Source organism: Nyctereutes procyonoides, unplaced genomic scaffold, assembly GCF_905146905.1.
Source record: "Nyctereutes procyonoides isolate TBG_1078 unplaced genomic scaffold, NYPRO_anot_genome, whole genome shotgun sequence".
Taxonomy (NCBI): domain Eukaryota; kingdom Metazoa; phylum Chordata; class Mammalia; order Carnivora; family Canidae; genus Nyctereutes; species Nyctereutes procyonoides.
In genome coordinates, this window is record NW_026575049.1 from 4,260,279 (window position 1) to 4,283,746 (window position 23,468).

Here is a 23,468-nt window from a genome sequence, read left to right on the forward strand (position 1 = left end):
TTCTTGACACTGTCTTCTTTCTTTCATCTTCAAAGTTTGCAATGAGACCTCTACATGCCACCGTCTCTGGTTTTGACTACAGCTAGGAATTACTCTCTACTTTTAAGGACTCATGTTCTTAGATTTATTCTATTCAGTTTATCAAGGACAATCTCTGGGTCTCAAAACTTGTAATTAATACCAATTACATTTGTAAACACACTTTTGCTGTACAATATAACACATTCACAGGATCCAAGGATTAGGACACAAGGCAATGTTTTTTTTACCATAATGATACTTATATGTCTTTTTATAAATGCCATTTTCCGACTGAAGGAGTTTTCTTCTCATGCTAGTTACTGAGAGATTTTATTTTTAGCATAAATGATTGTGTTTAATTCTCTTTCTACTCTTTGGAGATGATTGACTTTTCTCCTTTACTCCTTTGATGTCATGAATATATGGATTTTAAAGTGTAGAACCAAGTTTGCTTTCTTATGATAAATGCCTCTTGTTCATAATGTGCTGTTTGTTTTATATCAATGGATTAATGCCACTATTTGATGAATATATTTTATATGTTCATAAGAGATTTTTTGTAATTTTCTCCTTCTGAAATGTCATTGTCATTCTTATTGCTATCAGAATTATGCTGACAAAAAACGAGTTGGGGAGCTTATTTTACTATGTATGAAAGAGTGTTATGAGGTTAGTATTATATTTTTCTTACATCTTTAATAAAACTCACCAGTGAATCCATCAGACCTGAAGTTTTCTTTGTGAGAAGCTTTTTAAATGAAAAATTTCGGTAGTAGACATGGTATTATTTAGATGTTTTTTATTCTGACTTGTATATATTCTGTACATTTTTAATTAAGGAATTTTTCAATTTTATCTACTAATATGTTTCTGAATTTTCAGATATTTGGGGGCTTACCTAAAGACATTATATTATTGATTTTAATTTTAGCTCAGTCTGTGTAGTGAAATCCTATGAAATGTGTTAAGACTCATTTTCTGATCATGCATATATTCTATCTTGGTTAATGCTTAACATGCTTTTTAAAAAGTGTATACTGCAAAGTGTTGGTAGTATGTCTACAAATTTTAATAAGATGATTGATAGTATTTTTCAAACCTTCATCCTTACGGGCTTTTTGTCTATATAGTCTATCTATTATTACAGGAAAACCCACCAGTATAGTTAACTGAAATTGTGACTGTGTCTCTTTCTCCCTATAGTCCTTCTAGGTTGTGTTTCACATATCTGAATTCTTATTATGTGTGTACATTTCTAGACTTGATTGCCTTCTTAATAACTCACCTTTTTAATATCAGGAGATGTCCTTTTACCACTGGTATCAAACTCTTAGCTGAAGTCTATTTGATATAGAGTCACACAGCCTTCTTATGTTTAGAGTTTCCATAGTTTGATTTTTTATACTTTTAATATCAATCTGATTGGTACTTAAAAAAATGTATATCTTATATTTGCTTTGGTTGTCTGTGCTTTTGTTGTCATTTCCAAGAATCATTGGTTAGATCAAGGTCATGAAGCTTTTTCCTTCTCTTCTTCTAGGAGTTTTACAGTTGCATGTCATATCTTTAAGTCTTTAATCCATTTTGTGTTAATTTTTATGCATGGAGTGAAATAAAGGTCTAATTTCTTTCTTTTTCATAATAAGTGGGATTACATCAAACTAAAAGCCTTCAGCACAGCCAAGGAAACTATTAACAGAATGAAAAGATGACCTGTTGAATGTGAAAAGATCTTTGCAAACCATATATCTGATAAAAGGGCTAATATTGAGAGCACATATGAAATCTTACAACTTGATTCCAAAAACAAAAGAAAACAGATAACATGATTAAAGTGAATAAAGGACTTGAATAGACATTTTTTCAAAGAAGACCTACAAATGGAGTGATTATATGAAAATATGCCCCATATTTCATCATTAGGGAGCTGCAAATCAAAACCACAATGAGATATCACCTCATATTACCTATTAGGATGATTGGAATTAAAAAAAATTTCCAACACAACAAACATTGTTGAAGATGTAGAGAAATTGGAACTTGTGTACACTAGTGGAAATGGTGTAACCACTATGGAAAATAGGATGGTCTATAATTTTTTTTTAAAAAAAGAACTACCTTATTATCCAGCAGTTTTACTTCTGGGTATATATCCAAAGAAACTGGAATCAGGATTTTGAAGAAATATGTGCATCCCCATGTGTGGTGCTGCATTGTTCACAATAGCTAGGATTTGGAAACTATCTAAATCTCCATCAACAGGTATATGAATAAAGAAAATGTGCTATATACATATAATGGCATATTATTCAGCCTTAAAAAAAAAAGAAGAGAATCTTGTCATATGTGACATAATAAACCTTGAAGGTGCTAAGTGAAATAAGCCAGTCACAGAGGGCAAATGCTGCATGGTTTCACTTATAGGATTCATTTAAAATAGTTAAACTCATAGAGGCAGAGAGTAGAATAATGAAGGTCATGGATTGGAGGGAGGGGTAAATGAGGAGTTGCTGTTCCATGAATATAAAGTGTCAATATTATAAGATCGAGTAAGTTCTAGAGACCAGCTATACAACATTAAACCCATACTTATGCAGTATTGTGCACTTAAAAATCTGTTAATAGGGTGAATCTTACTTTGAAATTTCTTACCACAATAAAAAAAAGTATTTTAAGCAGATACAGTGGCTTTTTTTTTGATACAGTGGCTTTTAATTTGATTTGCATATACTATATTTATATGTTTGTAGTTATGTCTCTCACCTTGGTATTTGCTTTATATTTCTTCTCTGTTCCTGCCTTCCTGCCTTATTGTTAATTATTTTAATATTCCCATTATCTTTTCTATTGATATTTTAGCTCTATTCCTTTATGTGTATGTATGTGATTGCTCTGGGGATTTCAGTATACATCATGATCTTACCATAGACAAATATTAAAATTATATTTTATCATTTTACAAACAACACAAGAACCATAAACTGTATGTCTCCACATAGCTCTTTCTAGTCCTTTATACTATTGAAGTTAGACATTGTAATTTGGGGCCATTATTTCTTTAAGTGATTTTTCTGCATCATTCTCTCTCCTCTTTCCTTTCCTGTGGGACTCAAATTATAAGATACTAGACATCTTGATATAATCCCATGGGTCACTGGGACTCCTTTATTTTATTTCTTCTTTTTTTTAAAAGCCCTTTAAATCTTTGCACTTCAGTTTGAATACCTTGTATTAACCCATTTTCAAACTAGCTGTTCATTCTCATGTAAGTTCTGATATTCTAAGTTCATCCTTCTGTCTAGTGATATTTTTATTTTAGCCACTGTAATTGTTCCATCTTGAATTTTTATTAGGTGCCTTTTAATAGTTTTCATTTCTCTATTAATACCGCCTATACTTTTATTCATAATGCCCACTTTTCCTTTAAGTCATTAAACCTATTTATAATGAATGCTAAGTTTTAATTATGTATCTGCTAATTCTAACATCTGTTGTAATCACTCATTTGTATGACTGTTTTCTTTTCCTGGCTATTGTCACTTTTTTTTTCTTTTTTTTAATACGAATTTTTATTTTATGCTTGATATAGTAGATGCTCTATTGTTGAGAGACTGAATTGTGTTATCTTCCTTTTAAAAATCCTGAATTTTATTCCCGCTGGCACAGATAGACACGTTTGTCCCTTAATTGTTCAGCTGTTCCCAAGCCAGTTCACTGTTTCCTCTATCTCTGTCACTCTTTGTTTGCATTTTCGCTCTTTGTTTGCATTTTCACAGAGTATGCTACTCTGAAAAGGGTTTCCCAGGCAGAAAGCTGGTGTTGATGTAGTAGCGCTTCTCTGATTTGTTATACCCTGGGGAAACAGCCTCGTGCCCTCTCTTTGTCCAATGCCTGAGAATAGTTGTTATGTATATTTTTCTAGTTTGTGTTTTGTATATTTTTATGATGGGAGGCTTAGTTCAGTATCCATTCATTTGTCGGGAAAAAAACTGTAGGGTCCCTTTATTATTTTAGCTACAATAAAAAACTACTAGTACAGCTGACGGGGGGAGAACTTTAGATCCAATAAGTCTAATCATGTCTGTCTGTACTAACTGTTCACTTTATTTTTAATATATATAAAATCTTCCCTTTTTTGCAGGATTGAATTGTTGAATTCCATATATCCTGGTATGCTGTGGATTTAATGTTAAGATGAAGGGAGAAAAAATCTAGACTTCCTTTTGTCTTACACATACTTACTGTATGTTCTATGCATGATGTAATAGTTTTAGGGTAAGTGAAGGAGGCCAAGTCATTATTAATCTTTTTTTAAAATTTTTTAAAAAAAATTTTAATCTATCTTTTAAAACTAGAAAGGAAGGCAGCTTTGGTGGCTCAGCAGTTTAACACCGCCTTCAGCCCAGGGCGTGATCCTGGAGACCCAGGATCGAGTCCCACGTCGGGCTCCCTGCATGGAGCCTACTTCTGCCTTTGCCTGTGTCTCTGTCTCTTTCTCTCTTTCTCTCTTTCTCTCCCTCTCTCTCTGTCTCTCATAAATAAATAAAATCTTAAAAAAATAAAAGTAGAAAGGAAAAATAAAATGCCAGGACCATGTGTTATAGGTATAATGTGACTGGAACTAAGATTCCCTTGTCATTATGAGTGAGATGAAATATATTTAAGTTTTAAAGAATTAAGTAGGTTGCAATGGCAGTTAGTTGTTCTAAATACCCATTAAAGACTTACTTGTATATGTTTACACAAGTTTAAGTAGCCTTAAATTTATAAATATATGAAGTAGAATAGATTATTAAAATATAACTTATCATACCAGATTTTCCTCAAGGAAATTATATTCCTTTGTTCACTAAATTTGAAATTCTTCCAACTTTTTTCTTTCTATCACAGGATATCCGAGTGTGTGTGTGTGTTCAGTCTGTTAATTTGCACACATGTGCTCCAACATAAAGTCAGAATCTCTTGAAAATATAATGTAGGCCTACTCTTCCTTTTTGGAATAGGAAAACTGGTAGAAAAGAATTTTATATATTCTGGGAAAAATAATATTCTGGGGACAGATTTTTTTACCTTGAGGATATATTAACATTTTAATCAGGAAATTCAGTATTACATCAATATTTACATATTCAATGATCAGTGGTTTTGCCAGTCATTTGGGTTTTTGATTAAAATTATAGAAACTACATAATTATGACACATTAATATTATGACCAACATCTATATAAGGGTAAAAAATAGTTGTGGAGTAGCCAACTTTTAAGCTGGCTTAGCATTTATATTCTTTTTTTGTTTTTTTTCTTTTGAACCACTTAATCAGAAAATTATTTTGTCTTAACATGTTTTCAATATTGAGTTTTTTAAATAGGAGATTTTTGCAGTGAACTTGATACCGATAACATGTACTTCATAGAGTAAAGTCCTCTTTTCCTTTGAACTCAACTTTTTTCAGACCCCTTTTTGTATCCTTGAAATTTCTTTTTTTATTTTATTTTTATTTTTTTTAATTTTATTTATTTATGATAGGCACACAGTGAAAGAGAGAGAGAGAGAGGCAGAGACATAGGCAGAGGGAGAAGCAGGCTCCATGCACCGAGAGCCCGACGTGGGATTCGATCCCGGGTCTCCAGGATCGTGCCCTGGGCCAAAGGCAGGCGCTAAACCGCTGCGCCACCCAGGGATCCCCTCTTTCCTTTTTTTTAAAGATTTTATTTATTATTTATTCATGAGAGACAGAGACAGAGACAGAGACACAAGCGGAGAGAGAAGCAGGCTCCATGCAGGGAGCCCGATGTGGGACTTGATCCTGGGTCTCTAGGATCAGGCCTGGGGCCGAAGGTGGCGCTAAACTGCTGAGCCACCGGGGCTGCCCATATCCTTGAAATTTCTATCATTGAAGTTAGTAAATATGTCACCTCTATTATCCAACACCAAGCAGATATTTTCCAATTGCCACATAAATCAAAATAAAAGATTCTCCTCTCATTATTGTTCCTGGATAAAGCTTCACCATTTGGCCTGTTTTTTCTTTCCCTTAATTATTTCTGGTAGTGAGTTTGAATTTTTACTTTTCTTATTTGTGGACATAGATCATGCCTTCAAGAAGCTTACAAATATATAGTAAGACATTATTAATGCAGTGAAATAATTAGAACAAAACTAAGTGACTGAAAAGTATATGAATTACAAAACTCCTGGAAGTGGGACATAAGTTGTGAAGACTTCATGAAAGAGACTGAATTAATATTTATTAATAAAAACTAATATTTAATTAATATTTACTGTCAGTCACTTGTGTAACTTTTTCCATGGATATTTAATTTAGTTTTTATCAGAACCATATAGGCAAATACCATAAATAAATTTTCTTAAATGCCAAATGATGAATCAAATTTAAAAAAAATAATAACAGGCAGGGTAATACATGTTGCTTAGTTAAAATATATCAGTTACTGTAACTAAGAGCCTGCTCTATTAACCACAGTACTTTGAAGCAGAGGTTAAAATTGGCCTTGTGGAGTGAGAGAATCAATATTGATGCAGAGGTTGGCAAACTTTATCTGTAAAGAGGCAGGATAGTAAAATATAAATATTTTAGGCTTTTCAAGACATACATTATCTGTGGTAACTATTCAGCAGTGTGGTTCTATCACAAAAACAGACTTAGAAAATGCACAAATGAGTGTGGCTGTGTTCTAATTAACATTTAATTACAAACTAAGCAGTGGCCTATTAAGCATGTGGTGGCCCACAGATTGCCAACTGCTGAAATATGGTCTCGGCTGGTTTTGGTTGTATTCCGCAAAAGGAAAACAATAATACTCTAGTTTTAAAAATACAAATAGAGGGGCATCTGGGTGGCTCAATGGTTAACTCTATGCCTTCGGCTCAGGGAGCGATCCTCCATCTGGGGATGGATTCCCCCATCGGGCTCCCCACGAGGAGCCTGCTTCTCCCTCTGCCTGTGTCTCTGCCCCTCTCTCATGAATAAATAAATAAAATCTTTAAAGAAAATAAAAATGCAATAGAATTGTTTATACCCTATATCACAGAAATAAGTTTTCTAACACAGCAGTAAAGTTACATATCTTAAATGCATAGACACAACACCTAAAGATGTATAATGCATCTATGTAACAAATACATAAAATACTCAATACATAATTTAAATAACACTCAGGATCCTATGTGAGTCATTTCCTTGCCTTTTGACATCATTCTTTCATTCAACAAGTGTTCTAACATCATAAAAACCTACCTGTTTTATACAGATGGTCATATACAGATGTCATCGTTAGGTACCAGTAATTAAGTTGTTTTACAAGACTCTCTTTAAATTTTCAGCTCAGTTTACTGGCCTGGTTGGTATTGTTGATTTTAGCTCAGTTATAAAAAGGAAGATGACAAGACTACTTTCTAAAGTGAGTGCAGACTTAGTATATAACTCAACATTCAGGAGAAATATTACACTCTTTTAATGAGATAACATTTTCAAGACTTCTGTGTGGTGTTCTAATAAGCTTATTGAGTTCCATTGGGAATATCATGTCCTTGGGGATTTAGAATAACAAAAAAAAAGTAAAAAAAAAAGATCTATCACATGGACTTCTCAATGTAGAGTAGGGTTAAGGATATATTATAATTTAACAGTAATATTGATGCTCAAATATTGATTTATCAATAGAAACAAACTTTCTGATGATGATGTCTTTAAATCTACTCCGTGTCCTAGTCACTCTTGGCTCAGGAACAGAGAAAACATCTGTATTAGTTTGCCGGGGTTGTTGTAACAATCTGCCACAATTTGGGTGTCTTAAATAACAGAATTGTATTTTTTAGAGTTCTGGAGGCTAGAAGTCCGAGAATTAGTGTCAACAAGGTTGCTACCTTCTGAGGGCTTTAAAGAAGGGATCTGCTCCAGGCTCCCACTTGGGCTTCTGGTGGTTTGCTGGCAGTCTGTGGCATTCTTTGACCTTTCTGTAGTTTCCTGAGATCTGCCTTCATCTTCGTCCCTCATTGTCTCTTTATGTGTACTTGTGTCTAAATTTCTCCTTTTTTAAGGACATTAGTCATATTAGGTTAGATGCCCACCCTACTCCATTATGACCCCATCCTAACTAATTCCATTTGCCACACAACCCTCTTTCCAAATAACCCCCATTCTGAGGTATCACGGATTAGGATTTCAACATATGTAATTTGGAGAGATACAATTCAACCCATAACAATATCCATGACGGGGTTTCAAATAAATATTATTCATGTCTATGAGTCAGAAAGATAAGAAGGATTCAGTTCTCTTTGATAGACTGACCTATCTTTTGCCACCAAGTAAATATTGGGTACATATTTGTAGTGCTCTGCTTTGTACTTACTACAATTTTAAACATAACAGTGTAAAAATATTTTATTTTAATGTGAAATATTAGAGAACAATATAAGTCAATCCAAGGTATCTGAAAATATTCTATAAATTAATATGTCACCCTTACCATGGAAAGAAAAAAATGCCAAAAGTCCATGATTTCTTTTAAAAGGCTATGATTGGGATCCCTGGATGGCTCAGCGATTAAGTGTCTGACTTCAGCTTAGGGCGTGATCCTGGGGTCCTGGGATCGAGTCCCATGTCGAGCTCCCTGCATGGAGCCTGCTTCTCCCTCTGCCTGTGTCTCTGCCTCTCTCTCTCTCTCTCTGTGTCTCTCATGAATAAATAAGTAAAATCTTAAAAAAAGGCTATGATTAATAAAACAGGTCATTCAATTCATGTAGAAAATTAGCTGGGTTGTACACATCATGTGTATATTTTTACCAGTGAAAATTTAGTAAAAATCATTCTCCCATTGATATTTATATACATGATATTTTAAAGTATTAGTTGTCTAAGCTTTAAACTATATTTCTAGTCCTGTAAAAACTCTTCCACATAAAGCATTTACAATTTTTCTTTGTTACAATATTAATTATGTACCTTAATTTAAAAATATTCAGTAAAATATTTTCTAAATGGAGACTAGATATTTTAGTTTTAAAATTATCTTTTGAGTACCATATGCATTAAAAATGGCCATCACAGATTGTAGTTATTATACTTTTTGTATTATATTTTAACATTTAAAACCTGTTTAGCTGTGAACACAGGCCAACAGATTTTTTGCGTGTCAATGACCTGATTTTACTTTTACTCAATGTTTAGAGAGGTGATGATCACATGAATATAAATGAACTGACCTTGTCAATTCTATTACAAGAGATAGTCTGATTACAGAAGAAATGTGTTTTTTTAAATATAATATTAGTTTTCTCTAATACTAAATTAAAGTCTGGCGTGCTTGCTATTACTGTGGCAACAGGTAGGTAGTTTATCATTGTGATGAGATTATACTTGCCTTGGATGAGGTTTTATTGCTTTGGTTTGTTATTGGTTTGTTATTTTGATAATACTGTTTTTCTTTACACATGATTTCATATAATGAAACTAACTGAAACCACTTTTTCTTTTTTTTTTTTTTAATTTTATTTTGGAAGAATTTTAGATATGCAGTGGAGTTCCTAAGATAGTAGAGAGGTTTCCTGTGTACATCTTACCCAGCTTCCCCTAATGTCAACATCTTATATAACAATGGTAATTTTCTCAAAACTCAGAAATTAATATTGATGAAATACTATGAAATCAGACTTTATTTGGATTTAACCAGTTTTCCACTGATCTTTTTTTTTATATTATGGGAGATTTTTTTCTATATTATCTTTATTTTTCCCATCTTCTGCAATTTGTAACAGCTCTATCTTTCCTTGTTTTTCATGACATTTAACAAATAGGATCAAGAAATTATGTAGAATGTCATTCAGTTTGAGTTTGTCTAATATTTTCACATGATTTGATGAAGGCTATGGATTTTGGGGGTAAATATCTCATAAGAGAAGTGCCCTACGTCCAATCAGGGTATGCATGATATCCACATGAGTCATTATTCATGAAGTTAAAGTAACCATTTAGTTAAAATGGTCTCTGTCAGGTTTCTCCAAGGAAGAGTTACTATTTTCCCTTTCCATTCTCTGTTCTTTGGAAGTGAGTGACTAAGTCCAACCTGTATACATAGGGAAAGAAGTTAAGTTCCACCTCTGAGAGGGAAGTATGCAGAAAAAAAAAATATTTGTTTTTTTATTCATTCATTCATCCTTTCACTCATTCATGAGACACACACACACAGAGGCAGAGATACAGGCAGAGAAAGAAGCAGACTCCATTCAGGTAGCCTGATGTGGGACTCCATCCCAGGACCCCAGGATCACGCCCTGAGCCAAAGGCAGATGCTCAGCCACTGAGCCACCCAGGCACCTCAGTAAAAAAAAAAAAAAAAAAATTGTGGACGTGCAATAAAGCAAGCAAGTAAGCATGTTAACTCATTTCCAAACAAATGATCATGTGTATTTCTGTATTTATCTACACATGAGTTCATACTGAAATCTCCACCTCTAACCCCAAAACTACAGTGTGCATTAACAGCATTCCTCCTTGTGTATTTGTAACTTCTCTCTCTAAATGGAGAAAACTGGCTCTCATTATGTACAGTCCATTTACTCATTTGTTCAACCTTGATATGCATATAAGTTGCTTTCAGAATTGCTAAATTATAGCCTTGTGAGAAACGAAATTATCAACTAGACTATACTATTTGTCTTTAACCTTACATTATCTAGATGAAACATTTTCCAAAATGATTTTGGTCCATTACTTTCTTCCTTATCTACTTCAGTGAGGCTATATCATAAGTTTGTAACCCAGTTAATCCATTTTGCAAAGTCTTCATCACATCTTGTCTTCCCCTGATATCCGAATTGATTTTTTGAGGTATAATTGACTTGCGTATATGATGTAATGAATCAATATTTTTATATATTGCAAAATGATCGCCATATGACTCTAGTTCACATCCTTTACTGCGCATAGTAAAAAAAAAAGGTTTTTATTGTGAAGAGAACTTTAAGATCTGTGCTTTTAGAAACTTTCAAATATGTAATATTGTTAACTGTAGTTTTCATGCTGTATATGACATCCCTATGACTTTTTTAGTTTATGACTAGGAGTTTGTCTTTTCTGACTCCTTTCACCCATTTGGCCCACCCCCAATCTCCACCTCCTGCAACCACCAATCCGTTCTGTATATGTATATGAGCTTGTTTATGTTTTTCTTTTTTTGGTTTGTCTTTTGTTTTTAGAATCCACATATAAGTAAGATCATATAGTATTTATCTTTCTCTGTCTTCTTTCACTTAGCACTATGGAGACTATAGTGATTTAATTATCCCATTGAAAATTGGGATGTCCAGGGCAGCCCGGGCGGCTCGGCGGTTTAGTGCTGCCTTCAGCCCAGGGTGTGATCCTGGGATCCTGGGATCGAGTCCCACGTCGGGCTCCCTGCATGGAGCCTGCTTCTCCCTCTGCCTGTGTCTCTGCCTCTCTCTCTCTGTGTGTGTCTCATGAATAATTAAATAAAATCTTTAAAAAAAAAGTCTGGAAAATTGGGATATCCAGTTTTGGCAATTTGTGTCCTCTTTTTTCTTGGTGAATGTGACTATGGTTCTATTCACTTGTTCATTGTTATTTCCTCTTTATTCGACTTTTCAAAGGTGAATCTTTCATTCAGTTTTTTAACAAATAAGCTTTGTTTTCATTGGTTTTGTTTATTGTTTTTGGTTTTAAATTTAACTTACATTTAAATAATTTCATTATTTATTTTTGTTTTCTTTTAGTTTATTGCTCTTCTTTAGTTTCTTAAGGTACACACTAAGGTAACCAACCTAATCTCTCTCTTTCTCTCTCTCTTTTTTTTCCCCTAGCATAAGCATTTAATTCTGTAAATTTCCCTTTAAGTATGTCAGCTGCATTAACAATTTTGAAATGTTTTAAATTTTTAGTTGAATTTTTTAAATTTTTCTTTCAGTGTCCCTTATTCATATGTTATTTTAAAAAAGGTTTTATTTATTTATTTGCGAGAGAGAGAGAGAACACAAGCAGGGGAGTGGTAGAGGGAGAAGGAGAAGCAGACTCCCTGCTGAGCCAGGAGCCCGATGTGGGCTCAATCCTAGGACCCTGGGATCATGACCTGAGACAAAGACGGATGCTTAACTGACTGAGCCACCCAGATCCCTCCCACATTTTTTTTCAATTCTGTATTTCCAAATATTTCTACTGATTTTTCAAACTTATTTCTGTAACTGACTTTAGTTTAATTTGCTATAATCTGAGAACATAGTTGGCATGATATTTATTATTTTAAGTTTGATAAGATTTGGGGGTTTGCCCCATTTTGGTGAATATGCATATGTCCTGGTAGACAACATATTTTCTGATGTTTTTGAATTATCTATAGGTCAATTAGGTTAAGTTGGTGAATAGTATTGTTCAACAGTATTGTTCAATAGTATTGTATTGTTATGTCTCTACTGATTTTCTTTTTCCAGGTTTTATCAATTACTGAGAGTGTTGCATCCTACAACTGTAGTTGTGAATTTGTCTCTTTTTTCTTTCAAGTTATCAATTTTGCCTCATTTATTTTGTGGCACTATTTTTAGGTGCATACACATTTATGGTTCCCATATATCTACTTAGAGAATTTATTCTATTATTATTATGTCCCTATATGTCTAGCAACCTGGGCTTTAAATTTCCAAGCTATCCCACACTCAAACTTTAATAATGTTTTTAGGAAAATACAACTGAATCTTTTTGCCAGCTCATATGGCATTTGCTCTGGTGAACTAATGCTTGGGTAACTTAATGCTTAAACTCTTGCTGACATATCTGTCAGTCCCAGAAGCCAAGTCAGTTCTTTGACTTGTGTATCAGTTAATCATGGCTGCTGTAACAGATTTCCACAAGTTAGTGGCTTAGACAACACAGTCTGTTATTTTTACAGTTCTGTAAGTTAGATGTCTGACACAGATCTTACTGGGCTAAAATCAAAGTGTTGCCGGTGGTGCCTCCTTTCTGTGGCTCTGGGTAGGATTTATTTGCTCATATTTTCCAGCTTCTAGAAGATGCACTTAGTTCTTTATCTTCAAAGTTAGCAAAAGTGAGCTGAGACCTTCTCATATCACATTACTCTAAGCTTCACTTTTCTACTTCAGTGACCCTTTGTGGCTACATTAGACCCATCCAAATAGTCCTGTATAATATCCCTATCTTAATTTTCCTTTTCTATGTAACATCACATGCTCACTGGTACTGGGATATCTTTGGGGGCGACCATTATTGTGTCTACCACCATGTATCCTCTGGCTCCTAAAGATTCACATCCATTCCACAGGCAAAATGCTTTCTTTCATCCCCTTCCAAGGTCTCTGAAATTCTCAACATGTTATACTGTATGGACCCAGATCTCTGATAGGCTCAAGAAAAGTAATCCATTTTTACTTTTCAGCTCTTTTTCAATTTATGTTAGAGTTTTTACATTTGGAAAGAAATAAACTAGAAAATAAGTTATAAAATAGCTAACAGTGTGTTCTTACATGAACAAGAAGTTGGCTTTTAAAATACGAGTAAGTAATTTACTAACTACATTTGATTCTGTTATGTTTTTATAACATTGAATATATTTTGATATGAGATATATCTGCTTCCTACATATCAAGTGAGTTTAGTAATATCATGAGATCCCCTTTTTTTATGTCAGTCTCATCAGATGTAAAGATAGGATATTCAAAGCTAATGTAAGATATCAAATGGCTTGACATTTCTGAAATATGCCTTCTAGCTGCATGTAACTCAGTATCTCTATTATTTATAAAATGCTTATGCTTTATTTAGATACTTGGAGTTATGGTCATGTTATTAGATAATACATTCCATGAAGCATTTAGGTAACTAGATAGTACTAGGTTGACCAACTGTCATGTTCAGATTTTTCAATTGATATATAAGGTGTCCACAGAGCATTACTAAGCACTTCAAAGTGTACTTCAGAGAAAGATATGCTGCCTTCTCCTCACCTCCAAAGATTTTCAAGTATTAAGAAATACAGCAAAAAACATCATACCTGAAGATAATTAAGCACCATAATCATATTTCACATAACCTGAGTGAAAAATAGAAAGGATAGTAATGTTCTTGGAGAGTAGCAAAAGGGAAGGCTATCAAGAAAAATTTTCAGAGAAAATAGCATTTTATATATGAGGTTTTATGGCTCTTAGCTCATATTTCTGTACTTATACTTGTAGCCGGAGCTGATAAATTCTAAAGAATGCATCCACAAACTGCTAGCCAGGAACATAAATTTATTCATATATATCCAAGAAGCAAAATATATCATAGTCATCTATCAGGGTAGAAATGATACATAAAAAAAGCCAGGAAGAATGTAGCTAGGCCAGACCTCTCCGTCTGTGTTCCCTGGTTGTACCAAAAACACAATCAATCTCTCTTATTTTGTTCTACATCCCCCAAACTGTTAGATCTGTAAGGGACAAATTTCATACGATAGAACAAACAGTATCATGTGGGGAAAGCTATTTATACTACACTATTTTCTTTACAATTTGCACTATTAGAACTATCTTGTCAGTGTTGTGTAGCTCTATGGTGTCACATTATCGTGTTTTTCTATTTGACCTCCTAATCAAACACTGTGTTTAAGGAAGAATAGTTTCCTGCTCAAGATAGTCGATATCATAATTTCATAATCTTGTAAGCTCTCTGTTGACACTTTGGAAAACATTCCACAATATTCTGATACTTTCAAGACCATTAATTAGCATGTTTGATCCCAAAATAACATTCTTGACATAATCTAGTATTGCTACAGAGTTACAGTCACATACATTTTTCTAAATTAGATGCAGAAACTTGCCTTGTTTTTTTCCTCCCAAATGCTTAATTTCTCCCTGGATCATCCACAAAAGGCAAAAGATCTTAATACATTGACAGAAATCTAAAAGAGACCAACAGCTTCAGCCTGTTTCTTTTCTGACTGATACAGTTCACTTTGGCCAAGGACAGCAACCCCTGGATCATAGTGCAATTGATTAGGAAACCCTACAAGTCAGTGAGCAACTAGGACTAGTCTTTTGTTCAATTTACTTATGAATTTCTTTAGAAAGAAAACCTTCTATTCCAGTTAGATGCATCCTTTCATCCAAGGACAGCGTGTAGACCCCACACACTTTGTGATGCATGCCTCAAACGTGATTTTAGAAGCTTTCTCATATATAACAGAATTGGCACAGATTTTTGTCTGACTCATGATCTACCTTTCCTCTCCCCATAGTTTTGTATCAGCTTATTATTTCAAAGCTCTTCTGTCCAGGACAGGTCTTTAGCAGGGACGAATTTAATGAATATAAGAATACACTAGGGGCAGGACGCCTGGGTGGCTCAGCAGTTGAGCATCTGCCTTGGGCTCAGGTCGTGACCCCAGGGTTCTGTATCAAGTCCCATGTCGGGCTCCCTGCATGGAGCCTGCTTCTCCCTCTGCCTCTCTCTCTCTCTCTCTCTCTCTCTCTCTCTCTCTCTCATGAATAAATAAATAAATAAATAAATAAAATCTTAGAAAAAAAGTAACTGATCATCCATCCTATTTGTCAAGGATTGCTTCGCTAACACTTTGGAATTTGCCAGTTCTACTCACCAATTAAAATAGTATAGAAAGTGAAAAACGTATTCCTTGAAGCACAGATTTTTTTACATACATTGCAACTACTTATTGCATAACACCATCTGATAGTATAGAAATGTTGAGGCACATAGAAGTTTTATAAGCAAGGAACATTTATTCTCTGTTGGTACCTAAGCAGGGTTTTGTCTATTTCTTTCTTTGTGTGTGTGTTTGTGTGTGTGTGTGTGTTGTGGTTTGGGTTGGTTTTGTTTTTTTTTTTTGGGTTTTTTTTTTTTTGGTTCTTAGCTCACTTCTCAATATTATTAAATTTTAATTTTATTTGGAATAATTGGCAAATCCAAATATTATTTATAAAACTTTAAAAATTGCTGCATAGTAACAATTTCAAATCTTTCATCTTCTGATTCATATCTTTCCTTCCTGCAGTGCTGAATACTTCTGATTAAGTTTTTGAGCCCCACTGAAGTTGCTTCTAACATGACAACTTTTCAGTTATTGTTCTTTAAATTAACTTTTGGCTCCTTTTACCCTTAGTTTCCTTAGAGACATTGTATTATATGATAGTTGGTGAATTCCAGCATGTGAACATTTATTATCATCCTCTAGAATATTTTTAAAGTCCCTCAAAAATTATGGTATCTATATTAAGCACAATATCGCAGATATAGTCAAACTATATACAAGGTTACCCTGGAAAGAACAATTGGCAATAATAGATTGGAAGGAGAAGTTAAGAAAGAACACATGATAAAGAGATACTGATTTATTCCAGCATATGACAGTTACTATGGCATGATCAATATATGGTAAATCGATAGATATTGATGAATGGATCAGTTATGGGACATCTTGGCAATTGTTTTCTAAGACAATTATAAAATAGTTCTAGAAACTTTCAGTTGCAAAAGTTCAGGAATGTTCTGGGCAGGAAAGTTAAGACTAAAGCAACTCACTTAATCAGATTTTGGTGGTGGGACTCCTGGGTAGCTCAGTGGTTGAGCATCTGCCTTCGACCCAGGTCGTGATCCTGGAGACCTGGGATCCAGTCCTGCAGCGGGCTCCTGCAGGGAGCCTGCTTCTCTTCCTCTGCCTCTGTCTCTGCTTCTCTCTGTGTCTCTCATGAATAAATAAATAAAATCGTTTTAAAAAATATCAGACTTCGGTGGCCACAAAATAAGAGTTATAGTATATAGATGCTAACTAACTTGATGGTTTAAAATTAAAATATTCAGTTTACCCAACATAGTACTAATACAGACATCTTTACTACCTAAATTCTTGGCGGAGATTGTAGTAGGCACTTTGGATATGCTAAAAGCTTAAAAGTGACATTTTAAGTATTATCATTATTTTCAACATTTTCTAATGTATAGGTCTGGGAATATCTTATTCATTGGTCTCTACAAATTGCAGAAAATTAAAACAGCAAAATAAAATGTGTGTAAACATTTTAAGAATATGATGCCCTTAGTAGTATGAAAGAAGCAAGCGTATGATGGTTTGGGGGGAGCAATAGAAATTTAAATTATTATAAATTCATCATAACTCTCATAAATATAGTGATACAGCAATAGTGAAGGATTATAGTAACTTTCATATAGTATTTTTTTATGAAAAGAGAGAAGTGATTCCTTTGTGATATGCCAGGTATTTAGTTGACTCCGTAATTCCTTACAGGAATAGCTGGCTGATTTATATCTATTCACTGGTCTGTGATGTAATGATGTGCTTGGCAGAGGTAAGTTAGTTTAACAAGCTGACCTGCTTACATAGAACTTATAAATATTTCATGAGTGGAAGCATTAATTGGGTCTTTTGATTGCACAGACTGAAATGAAGGGCTTCTCAGAGGAGTTTTGTACCTTTTATAGCATTTGTCAGTTTAACCCTACTCAATGAAAGGTCACTGGCTTGAAATACCTTCGGAGCATATTTTGAGTTTACTTCCGAGGCCTCCTTCTAGGTTCCTGTGCATAATACAGGAAATGTGCTAACCAGTGATGAAACTGGTAACTACATTAATCACTGAGGTCTCAGGTTTTTTAGTTATGATGAAATGAAAGAAAGTAGCTTCAAGAGGTTTCCATGGAAAGTATTTCTCGTTAAGTAATTAGGAGCATAGATAGCAAAGGAAATTATTTGCCTAAGTTTTATCATATGAAAAATGAATTAAAACTTTCTCCCTCATATATAACCTGGTTTTATGCACTACATAGCAGAGAATAATTCAGATTTATAAATAACCTTGTAGAAATTGTCAAAGCTGTCCCTGAATATTTGAATAAAGACAGTTTTGAACTTTGACAATATGATGCAAAATGAGCGCCAATTAAATATGCTATTAGTTTACTGCATCTCAGTGAAATAGATTTCAAAATTAATGGTGGAAAATTATAGGTTTTTAATTATGTATTTAATATTGTATTTAAAGAATACTGGTGTTGCAAATATAGTGGCATGTCTTAGTTTATAATAGCAAATACAAACAATAATTTCCTTGAAGCTTCTTATTAGCACAGACTACAACTTTATGTTTTATGTTTAGAAAAATTTGCTTCTTAGTTACCTAGAAAGATGTACAAACAAGACATAGAGAACATTTTTTGCCCCCATTTTTGAAATGGACCTTCAAACCACTTCTGAGACAGCTCAGATGTCTAAATGCTCTCTGGAAAACATTAAAATTCCATCTCAGTCCTTGTTTAGACATTATTGATTTTATATTACAAGTAGATGAAAGGTCCACTTGGGGAATACTGCTGTATAATTGCTGCAATGACCTAGCCATCTAATACTACCCAGGGCAAAAGCCATTTGATCAAAATCAATGTAAAATATACATTTATCCTCTTGAGACCTCTAAGGTGTAGAGGAGAGGAGGGGGAGGACACCAAATATGAAGAGCAGTATTTAATAATGTGACATCAGAAGTAAAAGCAATTGCATCTTTACTAACTCTTAAATGCAAATAACCCTGCATGACTCTGAATTCTGGAGCTGTATGGCTTATCAACACAGAATAAACAAATCAATAACCTCTGCAAAAACTGAGAGTGTTCCGAAAAAAGGAATCTTGTATTAGTGCCAGGAATGTAGCTTTCAAACAACCCAGATGTCATGCCCTTTGTTTGTTAAAGCACCTTGATTGAATAAAAATATATCCAGGACAAGGTTTACATTACATCTTCCCTAGTGTTTTCTTTCCTTGGTTGGAAGACCCATATAGTCAACAGTTTATATCTACATGGAAACTCTTCTCAAATTCGGGGATATTGGTCAGATTTGTAGAATTCAAATTCCCTGTGTAGTCCAGTTTCTCATCTGATCCCAAGAATAAGGAGGTGTGGTTAGACACTGTTGATGGATATCTTTTAGTAAGAGGTGCATTTACCATGAGCAAATGAAGCTAAAATTTCAGACCATCCTAGGCAGGATTCTTTGTCCACCCTGGAGAGGACCCTAGCAATGTACATATATCCATACAGGTTTGTGAAACATGTTTGCAAAAAGGTAAGATACTTACAATTTTCTAATTGATTTTCTAATTCTAAATAATGCAAATACTATTATATTTATGGTTTTGTTTTCTTTTTTCCTAGTATTCTTTTATTTTTATATGTTTTAAATTTTTAATTCCAGTTGGTTAACATATAGTGTAATATAGTTTCAAGTGTACAAAATGGGTTTTTCAACACTTCCATACATTACCTAATGCTTATCACCCATCCCCCAACCAACCTCTCTCTGGTTGCCTTCAGTTTATTCTGTGTAGTTGGGAGTCTGTTGGCTTGTACTTCTTTCTTTCTTTTTTTTCTTTTGCCTCTTTGTTTTGTTTCTTAAATTCAACATGTGAGTGAAATCATATGGTATTTGTCTTTCTCTGACTGATTTATTTCACTTAGCATAATACACTCTAGTTCCGTCCAAATCTTTGCAAATGGCAAGATTTCAGTCTTTTTGATGTCTGGTAAATATTCATATATATACACACACACACTACATCTTCTTTATTGAAGTCTTCTTTATTGAAGCGGACATGCCAGATCTTTCCAGAGTTTAGCTACTGTTGATACTGCTGCTATAAACAATGGGATTCATATGCCCCTTTCTGATCTTTTTGTATCCTTTGGGTAAATATGTAGTAGTGCAATTACTGGATCATAGGGTAGTTCTATTTTCAACTTTTTGAGAAGCCTCCATACTGTTCTCCAGAGGGGCTGCACCAACATTCTCACCAACAGTGCGAGAGGGTTCCCCTTTCTTTACATCTTTGCCAATATCTGTTGTTTCTTGTGTTGTTAATTTTAGCCATTCAGACAGGTGTGAAGTGGTATCTCATCATAGTTTTGATTTGTATTTCCCTGATGATTACTGATGTTGAGCATCTTTTCATGTATCTGTTGGCCACCTGGATGCCTTTTTTGGCAAAATGTCTATTTGTGTCTTCTGCCCATTTTTAATTGCATTATTCATTTTTTGGGTGTTGAATTGTATCAGTTCTTTATATATTTTGGATACTAACCTTTATCAGATAAGTTATTTGCAAATATCTTCTCCCATTCGATAGGCTGCCTTTTAGTTTTGTTGATCGTTTCCTTCACTGTGCAGAACGTTTAATCTTGATAAAAATCCCAGTAGTTTATTTTTGCTTTTGTTTTCTCGCTTCAGGAGACATATCTAGTAAGAATTTATATGGCCAATGTCAAAGAGGTTACTGCTTGTGTTCTCCTCTAGGACTTTGATGGTTTCCTGTCTCACGTTTATGTCTTTCATCCATCTTGAATTTATTTTTGTGTGTGATGTGAGAAACTGGTCAGTTTCATTCTTCTACATGTTGCTGTCCGCTTTTCCCAACACCATTTGTTGAAGACAGTCTTTTTTTCCATTGGATAATCTTTCCTGCTTTTTCACAGATGAGTTGGCCATATATTGTGGGTCCATTTGGGTTTTCTGTTCTGTTTCATTCATCTCTGTGTCTGTTTTTGTGCCAGTACCATACCATCTTGATGACTGTAGCTTTGTAATATAGCTTGAAGTCCGGAATTGTGATGCCTCTAGCTATGCTTTCCTTTTTCAAGATTGCTTTGGCTATTCAGGGTCTTTTGTGGTTCCATACAAATTTTAGGGTTATTTGTTCCAGCTCTGTGAAAAGTGTTGGTAGTATTTTGATAGGGATTACATTAAATGTATAGATTGCTTTGGATCGTATAGACATTTTAATTATGTTTGTTCTTCCGACCCACAAGCATGGACTGTTTTTCCACTTAATTGCCTCATCTTCAATTTCTATCATCAGTGTTTTACAGTTTTCAGAGCACAGAGCTTTTACCTCTTTGGTTAGGTTTATTACTAGGTATCTTATAGTTTTTGGTGCATTTATAAATTCCTTGATTTATTTTTCTGCTGCTTCATTATTTATATATAGAAATGCCACTGATTCCTGTACATTGATTTTGTATCCTGCAACTTTACTGAATTCATGTAACAATTTTAGCAGTTTTTTGGGTGGTCTTTTGAATTTTTTTTTATATGTAGTATCATGTCATCTACAAAGAGTGAAAGTTTTACTTCTTCCCTGCCAATTTGGATACCTTTTATTTCTTTTCGTTGTCTGGTTACAGTGGCTTTATTTTTCTCACAGAAGAGTCAAAACTGTATTACCCGGAGACACAATAAACCCAAGGTATATTCCTGGTATTGATAAGATGCCTAAAATTATCCAAATTTACTTGAAATGATGCCATGGAGGAAATTGATGAGGAAAAAAAAACTCTGGAGATAAAACCAGGGCCCATGCAGAACAATAAGAAGAGAATTGTTCTCAAAGATTCTACAAGCCTAATCTGTAATCTGTTACAAGGGACATTTTAATGCCTACTCAGTGAAATGATCAAGAAGTATTGCTTACTGTGGGATTCTTGACATAATGGACTACCTTTTACCACCATTGTATATGTGGTATGAGGAAAGACACGTGTAATTAGCTGGTCTTCTTAGTTAACAGGCTAATAAAGATTAAGGAAGCCACCTCTGGACCTTGAAAGGGACTTTACGTCATCCCGAGATCCTAGGTTTTGAGCTAGATGCAGTTCTTTTTCTTTAAGATTTTATTTATTTTTTCATGAGAGACACGGGGGGGGGGGTAGAGACACAAACAGAGGGAGAAGCAGACCCTATGCAGGGAACCTGACGTGGGACTCGATTCCAGGAGTCCAGGATCACGCCCTGGGCCAAAGGCAGATGCTAAACCTGGGCTGCCCCTAGATGCAGTTCTTAATCTTAATTTTGAGCCAGATGCAAATTCATAATGAGAATTTGGGATGTTTTCCTTAGGAATAGAGTAGGTATGTTCTTCAGGTAGGAAGATGAGTATACATTTCCCACCCAAAGAATAAAGGGTAAATTTGATGGTCAGAAAAATGGACTGTGGGATGAGCTGTTTCTCCCCTAGTCCCACTAGGCATTTGCAGCCAGGAGACAGCTACCCAGTTAAGAAACACCTTCACTTGCTCTTCTTACATCTCTATGTGGTTATGTGATTAGTTCTCATTAAATAATATGAACAAAAATGATGGCAGTTACTTATAGGCAAAGAATTTAATAAATTGATTTCCCTCTTGAACATTCCACTTCCCCTTGTACTAGTAGATGCCAATATGATGCAAGGTAGAGACAACAATCCAGAAGGAATCGGGGACCCTGAGTCACTCTGGAAAAGAACCACTTGAACTATTGTATGTGCTGAAATAAAATTGTATTTCAGTTGAGCCATTTAAAAAAAATAAGGTGTTAGTAAGGTAGTATCTGATATCTAAATGTAATGCCAACAGTGTGTCTTTAGTCTAGATGATATTTTTTAAAAGACTTTATTTACTTTTAGAGAGAGAGAGCACGAGTGAGGGGAGGGGAAGAGGGAGAGAGATAATCTCAAGCAGAGTCCACACTGAGCGTGGAACCCAACATAGGACTTGATTTCATGTCCCTGACATCATGACTTGAGCCAAAATCAAGAGTCAGATGTTTAACCAACTGAACTACCCAGGCATCCCTGGCCTAGATTATATTACTCAAGGTGTCTGTGTTCTTTTTCACGCTTGATTGAAGGGGTGAAAGTGCTAGCTTAAAGGAATCAACAAGTATGAAAACAATATTCCAGTGTTATGTTTTCTAGCAAGAACACAATTCACATTTTTAACTCACACTAGTAGAAATTTAATAACTTTCTACACCTTTGCAAACAGGACATCATCATTTCTAGGAATTAATACCTTCCATCTGCACTATTTCCTACACCTACCCATGCATACAGTGATATCAAAACTTCTCCATTTATTATTATCTATAAGAGATAAATGTGGGCAGAATGACCTCTAGTACATGCTTGGGCATCCCAGGTATATATATGCAATGTAAGAACTGATCTTATAGTCTATCAGGCAATTCAAAAGATTAGAAAATCCTTATTTTAGTTAGAAGCAGGAAAACAGCTTCTTCAGTCAATTCCAGACATCAGAGCTGCTTACTTTCAGCTACACCATTCTGCTTTCTATCTGTGCTCACTACCTTTTTCTATCCAAAGCATAAATATATAGCCTACAGTTACATCAACTGATCTTATACCCGTGGACTGAGAGCCTTAGGATTCATTCATTTCGTAATTCACCCACTTAAGAAATATTTACTGAGTACATTTCTGAGCCAAGCATTCTTCTAGAAATGGAGCAAGACAAATGCAGGTGCTCCTTTTAAAGAACTTGAAATCTGGCAGAGTTCTGATGCCCCTGCAGTTAGTATCATGTGACCTGAGATCAGTCCTGGAGAAGTAAGGGTGCT